We start from the raw sequence: 14902 nt of genomic DNA on the forward strand, positions 1-14902 counted from the left end.
AATGGTGCCAACTTGGGCCAGTGAAGCAACGTCCTCCACAACTAGACTGAAGAACAAAAGGACAGCAACTTGTCTGTTCCCCTTCCCCCAATTCTCCAGTGCTGTTCCCATCCCCCAATTCCCCAATAAAAATCTTTAAAAAGAAAAAAATATATATATATGCTACAATACATTTCAAAAAGAAAAAAGGAGATCAGTTCAATATATATCAAAGTGGTATCTGATAATATTTAAAAATATCTGTCTTTAAAAATATCTTGGTAAATAGAAAAAGAAGAATATTCACTAAATATTGTATGGAAAGTATATTATATAGTATATATAGTAAATATAGCATATCAAATCAACAGCCAAGATTGCACTTAATGAACACTGGAAGTGTTTCCTTTCAGATAAGGAATAAAACGAAACTATGCATTATCACTCGTCTTATATAATATTAACTTTACAGTAAGTGTAATAAGAAAAGAAAGGCCAGTGAAATAAGAACAGAAAGTAAGAATTATTGGAAAACAGATAAATGTATCATTATTTTCAAATCACATCATTTTCTATCTACAAAACTGAAGCTAATTAATTTAAGCTATTATAATTAATAACAGAATTAAGTAAAGAATCAGAGAAAGAAGAGAAGAGAATGATAGGGAAAGAGAAAAAAGGGGAGCTGGCAAAGGAAGGAAAAAAAAACAAGGAGAGAGATTGCTGGTTCTGTCTTGTCACAAACACCAAACATTAAATACTATTTCCACTGTTGAAGGTCTAACTCAGTAATAGAAAATGTTCTTCAGGGGTCATTTATTGAGCACATTTTATGAGCCAAGAATTGTTTTATGTATTTTTTATGACTATCAGGACATTTTTTGACTTGCTGAGCTGGGAGTCAGATACTGTGAACAGAGAAAATATCTTCATCCCCAGGTCCCAGAGCCTCTGTGCATTCACTCATCTATGTGGAGTTTTATTTGTGTAACTGTGGTTGAAAGAAAAATGTAGGTTGAAGGAAAAGAATGGGCTGTTTTTTCTGGCTCCTTAAACAGGGTTTAAAGCCAGAAACTGAACTATATTTCTTGAGACTCTTGGTGGGCTTGTGGGCAAGGGGTTGTGCCCAGACGTGAAGAAACTACTCTTACTTTTGAGGCTCTGGGCACAATCTGAGCTATTACAGGGATCAGGTTATAAAGTGGAAAGAATTGGTGAGAAAGATATTTTCTTCTCCTTCATGGAATCTAGCATTGCCCTGGTACCCAACAAGTATTGGAAACTTTTGGAACATATATAGGGGTAGCCTTGATAAGGAAATTGGCATTCTTGTGGGTAGGAGGGGCTTTCACCCAAGTTACTTTTGCGGGTTACAGACTTGGATGAATGGGAGGCAGAAAATAAAAGTCAGAAGACACTGAATGGTTCCCACTGGAGACAATCATATTTGGAAACTCATAAGCCCTGCCATTTTGGACTCCCAAATGTGAAAGTGATACACTTCAAGGGCACGAATTTCTTGTACTTCAGAAATGGAGGAAACTGACACACTGGTTCTAAAATTAATATGGCAATGCAAAAGGTAAAAAAAAAAATAGCAAAGGCAACCTCTAAGAAAAGAGTAAGTCTGGAACACCTAAACCCCCAGATACAAAGACATATTATAACAGTATAGGAATTAAGACAGTGTGGTATATCCACAAGTATAGCCAAATAGACCAATGAAGCAGAAAACAGACTTATACATGAACAGAAACAAACTTATAAATGAACAGAAACCTAATTTATGACAAAGGGGACAGTGCAACATCCTCTTCAGAGGGGAAAAGATGATCTTTTTGATAAATGGTGCTGGGTCAATTAGATATTTAATGGGAAAAAGAATGTATCTTGATCCCTACCTCAAATCATAAATCAAAATGAATTTCAGAGGAATCACAGATTTAAATGTGAAAGGTAAAATAATAAAGCTTTGAAAAGATTACACAGAACTTCTTCATGACCTTAGAGTAAGCAATGGTTTCATAAAAAAGATACAAAAGGCATTCATCATAAGAGAAAAATTGTACTATGTTAAAATTAAGAACTTCTGTTCCTCAAAAGACATCATTAATAAAGTGAAAAAGTAACTACAGAGTAAGACAAGATATTTGCAATACATATATCCAACAAGGGCATATATTCAAATACATTAAGAATCATACAATTCAATACAAAAAAAAATACAGGTAATCCAATAAAAAAAGTGGGCAAAGGATTTTAACAGATATTTCACAAAAGAGAGTATTTAAATGCTCAATAAACATATGAGAAGGTGCTTATTGTCCTGAGCCATCAAGGAAATGCACTTTATTATTTTAAAATATTTAGCATTTAATTTATAGTGCTATATGGGGAGAAATATATTGGAAAAAAGAAAAATACAATTTTTTTCTCATTCTGAAAGAGTCTGCTTTACCACAAGAAATGCAACACACATGCACGCATGCATGCGCGCGCGTGCGAGCGCGCAAAATACTATCTTTGAAGGTAAGAAATACCAAATTTAAGAGAATATTTAGAAATGATAGGGGCTAGAAAGAAAAGGTGAGGACACACGAAAAGTAATTTTATTTTTGTTTAATCTTAAGCTTGTCAACTGCTTCTTTCCTTGAACAGCATTTATCTTCTGTTTGATACCCAGCTGCACTCATATTGGAAACTTAGTGAAAACTACTTAGTGATTCCACTTTGAAGTCATAACTATACCACTAAAATGTTTTGAATATAAGTCTATCTGTATGCCAGAAAAACTAAAATGTTTTTAATATAAGTCTATCTATATGCCAGAAAAACTTTAGAAACTCTTAATAGCTCCTCTTTTATAGAAAATCTCTATCCTGATGTAGTTAGGTTAATCAAGAAAACTAAGGGCCCGCCAAATGGCTCAGTTGGTTAAGAACTCGCTCAAGAGTGCGAACTCTGATCAACAGCTGTTCGATGCCCTGCCCAAGCTGAGCTGCCTCTGAGCTGCCAACAGGCGGCAGGATAGCTCAGCTAAAAAAAAAAAAAAAGAAAGAAAACTAATGGTTAACAGCTAGAAAGCTAACTTCTCTAAATGAGACAAAAGAAAAAGGTTTTCTAACTACCACTATAAATAAGAAATCTTTCAAATACCAAATCAATTTCCTCAACTGTTCAATGAACTCTAATTTGATGGTTTTTACTCTTACTACTTAACTTTAAACAAGACTTATTGTTTAAGTAATAATAATAACAATAATAATGTAACTCTTCTGGGTTTTTCAGAATAAAAAAATTAAATGATGTGTTGAATATACTACCTAAAATATTTCACCTTTTAAACATGACTCTGTAATGAAATCTATAAAAATTTTTCCAATTAACTTTCAAATTAACTTTCCCACAACCTGTTTAAAAAAATATCATCTTTGGAATAATTTGAATGACTGCTTTACAAACCAAAAACTGCTTCATAAGTCCCTAAACATAATCATCAATTTTAACAAGTTTCCTAAATATGCTCTATATCAGTTTTCTTGATTATAAGATGTCAATAATATGGAAATATTTTTGATAACAGAACATTTAATTATATCAGTTTCCTGTCAACACACAAGCCATTTAATGATGACTATATTGGCCATTTCCATTAATTGGCAGGAGGCTCTTCCACTAAAGGCTCTTATGTTTCCATTTTATCATTTTTCTTGCCCAACTTAGTTCATTTTCAGCCTGAAAAATCACCTCTTCTATTTGGCCACCCTGAAATTGGTCTTCTAATATTTTAACATCTGGTTCCACTGTAACCATACCCAGCTTCTCTTTTGTAATGTTCTGTGTACTTTCTATATGATGCATTTTTAGTGATTTGCTCAAGAACATCAAGAATCTTTGTGCACAATATTCTTAGCCTCATGTACGGCTAGGAATACATACAGCGAATCCCACAAGACCAGTGGTCTTCTTCAACAAACCTACCATGACAGCATCCAAAAAAATGTACTTTAAAACTATCATGAGATACTCCTATACACTTATGTAATGGCAAAAGTGAAAATGAAAATACCAATTATTTAAAAATATGTGAAGCCGCCAGAATTCTCATAGACTATTGTTGGATGTATAAATTGGTTCCAACAACTTTGGAAAATGATTTGGCAGCATCTAATAAAATTTAACATGTGCATAGCCTATGACCCTCTAATTCCACCCCTACATATATACTCAGCAAAATGTAAGCATATGTTCACCAAAATACATATACTAGAATTTTCATAAAGCACACTATTTTTCAGAGCCCAAGCCATAAAATTTCCTAAATGTCCACTAACCAAGAATGGATAAATAAATGATAGGGTATTTGTATGATGGTATATTACATGGCAATGAAAATGAATGATCTGTCTATTCTACAGCTACATGCTGTATAGGTGAATTTTATAAATATAATGTTGAACAGAAGCAGGGTAAAAATCATACCTACTAACAGGATTCCATTAATATAAAGTAAAAATGTAGGTACAACTAATCTATACTGTTAGAAGTCAGGAAAGTGGTGACTCTGGAGGGGCATCCAGTGACTGGATAGGAGCATGAGGGGGACACCTGGAGTGCTGGTATCTTCTTTTTCTTGATCTGGGTGCTGGTTACATGGATATGCTCAGTTTGTTAAAATCCACTGGCTACATATGTATGTTATGTGAATTTTTTTAGTATGTATAGTGTACTTCATTCCATATTTTTATATAAAAATCTGTGACCTTTTTCTGTCACAATCATATGGTAGAGCTACTATTATATCCAGTATACAGATGAATAAACTGAGGCTCAGAGAAATACAATTTGTACAGTCACACAGACAGTATGTGGTAGAGGTTGAAGTCTGTTGAAATCCAAGGTCAGGCAGAAACATTACTCTAGCATTTTTTAAGGTTCTATTTGATCCTTCCCAATAACCATTATAACTGTGTCTTTTCTCTGCCTGTCTGTTCTACCTGGAGTACCCTTACTTACATCTCCACTATACCTAAAACATTTCTACTCAGTTTTTAAGGACCAGCTTAAGTTCTCTTTCTCTGTGATGTCTTCCCTTATATCTCTGCCTCCTTCCCCATTTCTCACTGTTTACAATAGGGATCCTAAGTTCAACTGTCTACAGGGGCAAGGTAGGTATTGTAAATGAGGGAAACACCTGAGTGTCTAATAAAAAGAAGTGGGGAAAGGAGCAAGAAGACTGTATCTTTATATGAAATCTTCCTTTTAAATATTGTGTTTTAAAACTTAAAACCGGGCTGGCCAAGTGGCACGTTGGTTAGGAGTTGGCTTGGGACACCAGCTCTTAGCAGCAGGGCCCTGGTTCGGATCCCACATGAGGGCCAGTGATGCTGCGCCCTCTACAGCTAAGATGGTGAACAACAACTCGACCTGGAGCTGGGCTGCTGTGAGTTGCCAGCGACGACGTAGGCTGCAGTGGGGCTGGCCTGCCGCCAGTGGGTGTGAGCTGCCATGAGCCACTGTGAGCAGCCATCCAATGGCAGGGGAGTAACTGCCTCACCCGGGAAGAGCGCAATGATAATACCAACATGGGCCAGTGAAGCGACGTCCTCCACAACTAGACTGAAGAACAAAAAGACAGCAACTTGTCTGTTCTCCTCCCCCAATTCCCCAAAAAAATCTTTAAAAAACAAACAAACAAAAAAAACACTTAAAACCAAGTACAAACAAAAAGCACCATATCAGCCAAACACAGAATGTCTGAGAGCCAGACTTAGCTTCTGGGTCCCAAATTTGCAACTTAGCGTTTGGCAGGGTCAGACAAACTCCAGCTAATTAAAAACTGACCAACTTCTTCCCTGGGGGTTTTGCCTTCTCCCTGCTAGAGATGCTCTTCAGATATAGCAGATGATGGTCACTTAAGTTCCAAGTTTTCATCTTACCTCCATGTGTGTCTGTCAAAACCTGGGAGGAAGTGGTGGTAGAAAGTTTGGGGTCCCCCTAAAGCCCACACCACTCCTTCAATGTCCTATGATGTACTCACTCAGAAACTGTTCCTCATTAGTGTGCTGGTTTTTCAAAGAAGCATGAGAGAAAAAATGAGACAGCATTTGAAGTGGATGTTATCTGCCACATTGTGGCAGCATAACTACATCCTGCCAGCAATCCCTAACCACCTGGGCTTCCACCGTCCCGGCCCCAAATCCCTGAAGAGGAGTCCTATGTGACAAATATAGCAGGAAAAGCAGCAGAGGCTAATGCATTACATTTAGGCTAAGGCATACATTGAGGACACTAAGTTCTCTGGTTTAGGACAAATTAGACTTAAAAATAGGTAGATCTATGTCTTGATAAAGAATCAAGAGGGAGGTACAAAAACAGGAAAACACATTATCAAGGATCTTATTGGTGTTTTTCTCATTAGGTTCCTTACGAGTTACCCAGGTAAACATCTTAACAATACCTCCGTTGTGCTGCAGAAAAAACCTAAGTGAAATCTGCTTTTATTAACAACAAATATCTAATTTCTTTTTTCTGTGCAATAGAGGGGAGAACTAAATAAAAAAAACTTGAGCCTACAAAAAGTCATTTCCAAAGTGTGCTGTTAGGTTAATTTTTTGGAAGTTAGGATGCATTTTTGCACAGAGCCAAAGTGATGTCTGATAATTAGATTTTCATGAACAGGTGAAAAGAACCTATTTAATTCATAATAAAACTAAAATATTATTTTTGCAATTAAGAAGAATAGAAAATAACACTGTCCTAAGAAAGAAAAACTAAGATAAAAATGGAATAATTCAGTAATTATTTATTAAATATTTACTTTGTGCAGGATGCAGTTGATTTAAGTTTGATGTTAAAAGATTAACAGTAGTCTGTGAAAGGAGGTTTAATAGGGTGAGAGGAACCAAAGTCTGATGAAAGTGGATGAGGAAAGAAGAGGAACGTTGTTATGATAGCTAGAGAAGGAATCAGGACCAAGGAGTTACAGCTATTGAAGCTCTTAAAGTATGCTTTTAGGATGCTGGAAAGAAGCCAAGGCAGAGAGAGAGAAAGGCAAAAATGCAGGATAAAGGGGGCATAATCAGGGTTTCTATGTTCTTGTGACAAAGACTATCAGTTGCTCTCTGCTATCTAATTTCTGCCTCTCTATCTTAGTAAGAGAACCTGATTTTCATTAGGGTACCAATGCATTTAGAAAAAATATTACATTCTTCAGCCTCCCTTGCAGCTAGTTGTGGCCTTATGACTAAATTCTTGCCAAAGAGATATAAGTAGAAATGTTAGGTGGGAAGGGAAGTGTAGGAAGACTGCTGACTCAGCTAGGAGAAAGCCATTTTGTCCTTCCTAGTGTTGAAACATTAAATGTTTTTTTAAAAACCCATAATTCCCATATATCCTCCAAGCACATGCCAAAGTGTAATTGATTCATTAATGAGAGGAGACAGCAAGCTCAAAAAGCTGGTTCAGTAAGGAAAAATGAAATCCTGAAACAAGAATCTTAGGTTAGATACAAGAGAGGTAAATGTTTGTCAAGATAATAAAACTGTCTTTCTTGAGAAAAATTCATTTGCATCTAACAAGTTTTTTACAAGTTAGCATCTAATTTTAGAGTCTGAACACTAATCCACAGTAACCAAAAAGTAAGTCATTCTCCAAGTGAGATAACTCTTGGGAATCTGACAATGCTCTAGTATGATATTGGCAGGATACACAAGCTCCTTTTGCTTTATTTTCAACTTTGGATGACTTTCCTAAACAACTCCTTTCTTCTGCCTCTTTCCTGCTGTCTGGAATGTGGATGCAGTGTCCAGAGCTCCAGCAGCCATGAGAATGGAAGCCATGAACTAGAATGGCACAGCAGAAAGGGAGAAGGAACCTGGGCCCCAAATGACTGAAGCCACCAAAACAGCCCTGTACCATCTACTACTGGACATCTTTTATGAGAGAAACAAGCTTCTTTCTTACTTAAGCCACTATTAATTTGGATTTCTCTTATGTGTGGACAAGCCTAATCTTCTAACCAGGCAGGAGGCAGACAGAGAGAGGGAAAAAAAGAATCACAGTAATACCTTTTTGTGAGCATAAAAGTTTGTGAGCATAATTTGTTCCAGAAACAAACTACTCACATTGCAAAACATTGCTCGTTTACCATGTTAAACTGTATTAGAAATGTTTTCTTGTCTTGGGGAACACTCGCAAACCAATTTCCTAGCAATCCAAGGTTTTACTGTATTTAAATAATACTGGAAATCCTGTGGACCACTGCACTCAATAAAATTGTCTATAGGCAGGGAAGTCTCTTAATGAATACCTAGAAGGTATGGGTGAATTAGGGGTTTCCAGACCACACACAAAGAGTGAAATGCATCGTTCATGCTAGTAGGTAGTGATGTCTCTACTACAATCTTGAGGAAGAAACTGAAGAACTGTCTAAGGACTAGAGAAGAATTAATAAAGTTATACACAAAAACTAGGATGGTGACAGCAAATGGGGAGTCAGAATATTCATAAATTTTCTCAACTGTTCCAACAAGCTTACTTAATTCATTCTCTCAGTATACTCCCTCTTTGGACTTCATATCTAAAAAGGCTTAGCATAATGCAAGGTCACAAAGATTTACTCCTGTATTGTCTTCTAATATTTTTATTGTTTTAGCTCTTACATTTAGACCTCTGATCCATGTTGAGTCATAGCATAAGGAAAGCATCCAATTTCATTGTATTGCATGTGGCTATATACAGTTTTAGCACCACCATTTGTTGAAGAGACTTGAATTGTCTTGGTGCCCTTGCTGAAAATCACTTGATCATAAATGTGATGGTTTATTCCTGGGTTCTCAATTAGATTTCATTAGTCTATATGTCTATCTACATGCTGGTACTGCAGTCTTGATTACAGATATGAGTCCTCCAAATGTATTCTAATTTTTCAAGATTAATATTTTTCAGATAATTCAGAAAGTTTTCATCCATTTTTTCTTCAAATGATTTTTTTCTTTTCCTTTTTCTCCTCTCATTCTGGTACTCCCATTAGGCATATGTTGGTGCATTTAATAGTGTCCCACATTTCTCAAGGTACCTGGTCATTTTTTTCATTCCTTTTTTCTCTCTGTTCTTCAGACTACATAATCTCTATTGATCTATCTTCAAGTTTTCTGATTCTTTATTCTACCAGTTTAAATCTACTATTGAGGCCCTCAAGTGAACTTTTCTTTTTTAGTTGTTGTGAATTTCAGTTGTAGAATTTCTATTTGGTTATACATATAATTCTGTCTCTTTATCAATAGTCTCTATTTGATGAGAAATTATGATCATGTCTTCACTTCTTTTTTTTGTTTTTTAAGATTTTTATTGGGGAATTGGGGGCGGGAACAGCATTGGGGAATCGGGGAAGGGGAACAGACAAGTTGCTGTCTTTTTGTTCTTCAGTCTAGTTGTGGAGGACGTCACTTTACTGGCCCATGTTGGTATTGTGATCATTGCACCCTTCCCAGCTGAGGCAGATCGGTCACCGGCCCTTGGACGGCCACTCAAGGCCACTCATGGTAGCTTATGGGAGCCCACTGCAGCCCCACTGCAGCCTACATCGTCACCGATGACTCACGGCAGCCCAGCTCCAGGTCGAGCTGTTGTTCAACATCTTAGCTGTAGAGGGCGCAGCGACACTGGCCCATGTGGAATCTGAACCGGCGGCCCTGCTGCTCAGAGTTCGCGTTCCCAAGCCAACTCTTAACCAACGAGCCACTTGGCCAGCCCTTCCTTTACTTTTTTAAGCATAGTTTCCTTTAGTTCTTTTAACATATTTATGGTAACTTTTGAAGTCTTTGTTGAGTCTGACATCTGAATCTTCTCACAGGCAGTTTTGGTGGCCTGCTTCTTCCCCCTGGGTATGGGTCACACTTTCCTGTTTCTTTGCATATCTTGAAAATTTTTATTGAAAACTAGACATTTTAATAATATATTTTAGTAATGCTAGACACTGGTTCTTCCCTACACCTGTCTGGGGCTGCATGATGTTGTTCTTTGCTTATTTGTTTAGTAACTTGGCTGGGCTACTTTAGGAAAGTCCATTTTCCCCATAGTGTGAAGCCTCTGAAGTTGCTCTTCAGGGGCACAGTTTGGGCATTTACACAGTGATTGAGAGGACAATAATTTTAGCAGTGCTCTCTGTCTTTTACCCTGATTTCTCTGTTAAGCCATCTCCCTCTGTTGGTATCACATCTTGCTATTAGGCTCTACTGATTGCATGTTGGTTGCTCCATTATTTTTAACAATATCCTGGTACATATATTGCTCCAGACCCCTTTGCGGGAGTTATTTTGAGGCCAGTCTTTCAGGTTTGTTCCAACTCCAGGAAGGCTGCTTTTAGCTGTCTCTTTCCCTGGTTCTCTGGTAATCTACCTGACCCATGGTTTAATTTATTAAGCTCATGGAACTACCAGCTTCCTCTTATTTCTTATCACTATAACTGCCATTGCTTCCAAGAGCACCCTTAGACATGAACTTTATCAGACTCTGTTTCAAATAAAGTCAGCTTTGGGGACAGCTGTCTGTGCTTATGGGCTGCCTCTCCTTGTGGGAAAAACCTTAGAACTGGTGGTGGGTATAGTGGCACAATTCTCACAAAGTGACACCTCTGCCTTATAAGCACAATGATGGGCAAGAGCAGGACTTCTTGACTTATCCCTCCCAGAGTGAAAGTCGCCCTCTAAGCAAGCTGGGATAAGGACAGTGGGGGCCCAGTATTCTTGACCTGCCATGTCTAGGGTAGAGCCTCTCTCCTTGGGGTGGGGATGGGTGAAGGAAGGCAGCCCCCAATCTCTTGGCTACACTCACCTGGAATTTGACCCCTGCAACATAGAGCTGAGGGATTGAAAAATGCTGGCAGCCTGAACTCCAGGAGAGATACCATAGTCCTTGACTGAGAGCTGGGGAAATGAGGGCCCATATTCTTAGCCATGCCAAACTGGAGGGGAGCTCCTGTCACACTGATCTGGGATTAGGGAGAGGCAGGGAGTAGGTCATAGCTTAAGTACCATAGACTCTCATGGCTCTTACTGAGATTTAGATTTTCTTTAATGTTTCTTCATTTATTTTATGCCCTCAGGACACTCTCCAGCGACTTCAAATGGTTGGTTTTGAAAAATAATTTTCACCAGTTATGGTTGTTTCACTGGGGAGCAGGTCTGAGAAGCAACTCCTGCCACCATTCCAGAATTGGATCTCTGATATTTGTATTTGGTATTCTAACACAGAGGAAAAACAGTTCAAGTCAGGTCAGGAGCCAGTGAAAAGAAATGAGAATTTGGAGCCAAGAATAATCAGTAGGTCATGTACTTACCTCTTGGAGATTTTGTGGTCCACCTCACTCTGGAGTTAGACCCTTTCTTGACTGAACCAATACCAGTAAAGCTGCAGGCAGTGATGTATGACAGTCTAGCATCATTGTGAGGCATGTGATAGTACATCCAGGTTGCTCTTCTGACCAGAGGTAAGAAAAAGGGGCTAGAGAAATAAGGCAAAAGCTGGGTGGGGTGGGAGCCTCAGCAGGGCAGGAAGTGAAGAAGGAGAAGGTGAACTGGGAAAGATTAGGGACTGGATCTCAGGCTGCTAATTTTTGTTTGTAAAATATTCACCTATCTACTTAAAGACAAAAGCAGTAGTATCACTTAGTCATATTCTACAAACTTACACTAAGAATGGACATTCTTTCTGCTACCAAGTCAAAGGTGGAGTAAAGAGAATGAAACACAATGCGAATGTAGCCACTTAAGTTATCATTATTATTTTATTAAAAAATTTTTTATTGAGGTAACATTGGTTAATAACATTATATGAGTTTCAGGTATACAACATTATAATTCAGTAGGTATATACACTATAGCATCCTTACCACCAAAATTCTAGTTTCCTTCCTCACTATACATTTGATCACCTTTACCCATTTTTGTCTCCCCTGAACTCCTCTGGTAGCTACCAATCTGTTGTCTGTATTTAAGAGTTTGTTTTTGTTTTGTTCTGTTCATTTGTTTCTTTTTTGTTTTATATTCCACATACAAGTAAAATTATATGGTTTTGTCCTTTGTCATCTGACTTTTTCACTTAGCATAATAATCTCCAGATCCATCCATGCTGTTGCAAATGGCAACATTTCATCTTTTTTATGACTGAGTAGTATTCCAAGGTATGTGTGTGTGTGACACACACACACACACAGAGGGTACCAAAAAAATGTATACACATGACTTGTATTCATCTTTTGTTATTGGTATATATTATTACAGTTTTAATAGTTTTTTTCTTCTTAAAATATGTATACATTTTTTGACACTATATATATATATATATATATATATATATATATATATATATATATATCTCACACCTTCTTTATCAAGTTATTGTTTTTAACTATGGAAATGAATCCACTAAAAAAGAAACCAGATAACTAAAATATTAGCTCAGGTTACTTGTAATATAATAAAAATAGAAAAAAATATTAAGATATTGGTTAAATATATTTTAGCATGTCTAAAAAATAGATTACTATGTGATTATTTTAAAAAGATATTTGTCATATATTTATTTTTTGACAAATAATAATTGTATATATTTGACAAATAATTGTATATATTTGATATATATAAATAATAATTGTACATATATTTTTGACAAATAATAATTGTATATAAATAATAATTGTATATATATATATATACAAAGTTATGACTTGATACACATTATGAAATGAATACCACACTCAAGCTAATTAACATATTCATCACCTTACATAGTTAAGATTCTTTTTGGTAGTGAGAACACTTAAGATCTACTACTCTCTTAGCAAATTTCAAGTATACAATACAATATTATTAACTATAGTCACTGTGCTGTATATTAGATCCCTAGTATTTACTTATCCTGCATAACTGCAACTTTGTACCCTTTGATCAGCATCTCCCTATTTTCCCCATCCCCCAGTTCTAGTCAATTACCATTGTACTGTCTGCTATTACGAGTTTGACTTTTTTAGATTTCACATATAAAATCATGCAGTATTTGTCTTTCTGCTTCTGGCTTATTTCACTTAGCATAACGTCTTCCACATTCATCCATGTTGTCACAATGGCAGAATTTCTTTTTTTAAAAGATTTTATTGGGGATTTGGGGGAGGAAACAGAATTGGGGAATCGAGGAAGGGGAATAGACAAGTTGCTGTCCTTATGTTCTTCAGTCTAGTTGTGGAGGACGTCGCTTCACTGGCCCATGTTGGTATTGTGATCATTGCGCTTTTCCCGGGTGAGGCAGATGGATCGCTGGCCATTGATTGGACAGCCACTCACAGCGGCTCATGACAGCTCATGCCAGCTGCCGACTGCTCACGCTGGCTGCCAGCCACTCTGGCAGCTCATGGCAGCCCACTGCAACCCACTGCAGCCTACGCCGTTGCCAGCGACTCATGGCAGCCCAGCTCCAGGTGAAGCTGTTCACCATCTTAGCTTTAGAGGGCGCAGCATCACTGGCCCATGTGGAATTCAAACTGGCAGCCCTGCTGCTCAGAGCTCGTGCTCCCAAGCCAACTCTTAACCAGCAAGTCATTCAGCCGGCCTCAGAATTTCTTTCTTTTTAAAGGCTGAATAATATTCCATTTTATATGGATAATATTTTATTATATATATTATAAATAATATCACATTTTCTTTATCCATTCAGCTGTTGGTGAACACTTAAGTTGTTTCTATACCTTGGCTGTTGTGAATAATGCTGGAATAAATATGGGAGTGCAGATATGCCTTTGAGATACTATTTCATTTCCTTTAATATCTACCCAGAAGTGGGATTGCTAGATCAGATGGTGGTTCTATTTCTTTTTTTTTTTTTAGGAGACTGCATACTGTTTCCTGTAATGGCTGAACCAGTCTACAATTTTGTCTTTTTGAAAATAGCTGTTCTAAAAGGTGTGAGATAATATCTCATTGTGCTTTTCATTGTATTTCCCTGATAACTAGGATATTGAGCACCTTTTTATATATCTGTTGGCCATTTATATGTCTTCTTCTGAAAAATGTCTATTTAAGTCCTTTGCCCATTTTTTAACTGAGTTACTTTTTTTTTGGCTATTGAGCTGTTTGAGGTCTTTATATATTTTGGGTATTAACCCTTATCAGATGTATGGTTTGCAAATATTTTCTCCCATTCTGTTGGTTGTCTCTTTTCTCTGTTGATTGTTTCCTTTGTTTATGGGAACTTTTTAGTTTGATGCAAACCCGTTTGTCTATTTTTGCTTTTGCTGCCTATACTTTTTGGATCATATCCAGAAAAATCATTGCTCAGACCAAAGTCAAGAAAAGGTATTTCCTTATGTTTTCTTCTATTAGTTTTATAGCTCCAAGTCTTGTGTTTAAGTTTTTAATCACATTTTGAGTTGATTTTGTACATGATGTGGGATAATGGTCCAACTTCATTTATTCTGCATGTAAATATCCCATTTTATCAGCAGCATTTATTGAATTTCCATATTGTGTGTTCTTGGCACCCCTGCTGATGATCAGTTGACCATATATGCATGGGTTTATTTCTGGGCTATTCTGTTCCATTGGTCTATGAGATATGACAATTAAGTTTGTGAACTCATCCTAGAAAAAGTGCTACATACCTCATTGCTGAACATCACTAGGGTCACTTTTGAAGTACTCCCCTTGGGAAGCTATGCACCAACGCCAGCGCCTAGCCCACCCTTCAAAGCAATTTTGGAACTCTTTTTCTGGAATGGCCATCAGAGCTGTCATTATATTATCCTTGATGTCCTGAATGTCATCAAACTGTCTTCTTTTCAATATTTCCTGTATCTTTGGGTAAAGAAAGAAGTCACTGGGGGTCAGATCAGGTGAGTAGGGAGGGTGTTCCAATATAAACAAACAAT

General features: G+C 37.1%; 1 pseudogene; it reads right to left on the reverse strand.

Annotated features, from left to right (window-relative positions):
• Positions 1-3613: 3613 nt before the first annotated feature.
• LOC109375317 (NADH dehydrogenase [ubiquinone] 1 alpha subcomplex subunit 5-like) lies at positions 3614-3963 on the reverse strand (annotated as a pseudogene).
• Between the last annotated feature and the right edge of the window lie 10939 nt (positions 3964-14902).

The sequence above is a fragment of the Hipposideros armiger genome, unplaced genomic scaffold (genome assembly GCF_001890085.2).
Source record: "Hipposideros armiger isolate ML-2016 unplaced genomic scaffold, ASM189008v1 scaffold_926, whole genome shotgun sequence".
NCBI classification, from domain to species: domain Eukaryota; kingdom Metazoa; phylum Chordata; class Mammalia; order Chiroptera; family Hipposideridae; genus Hipposideros; species Hipposideros armiger.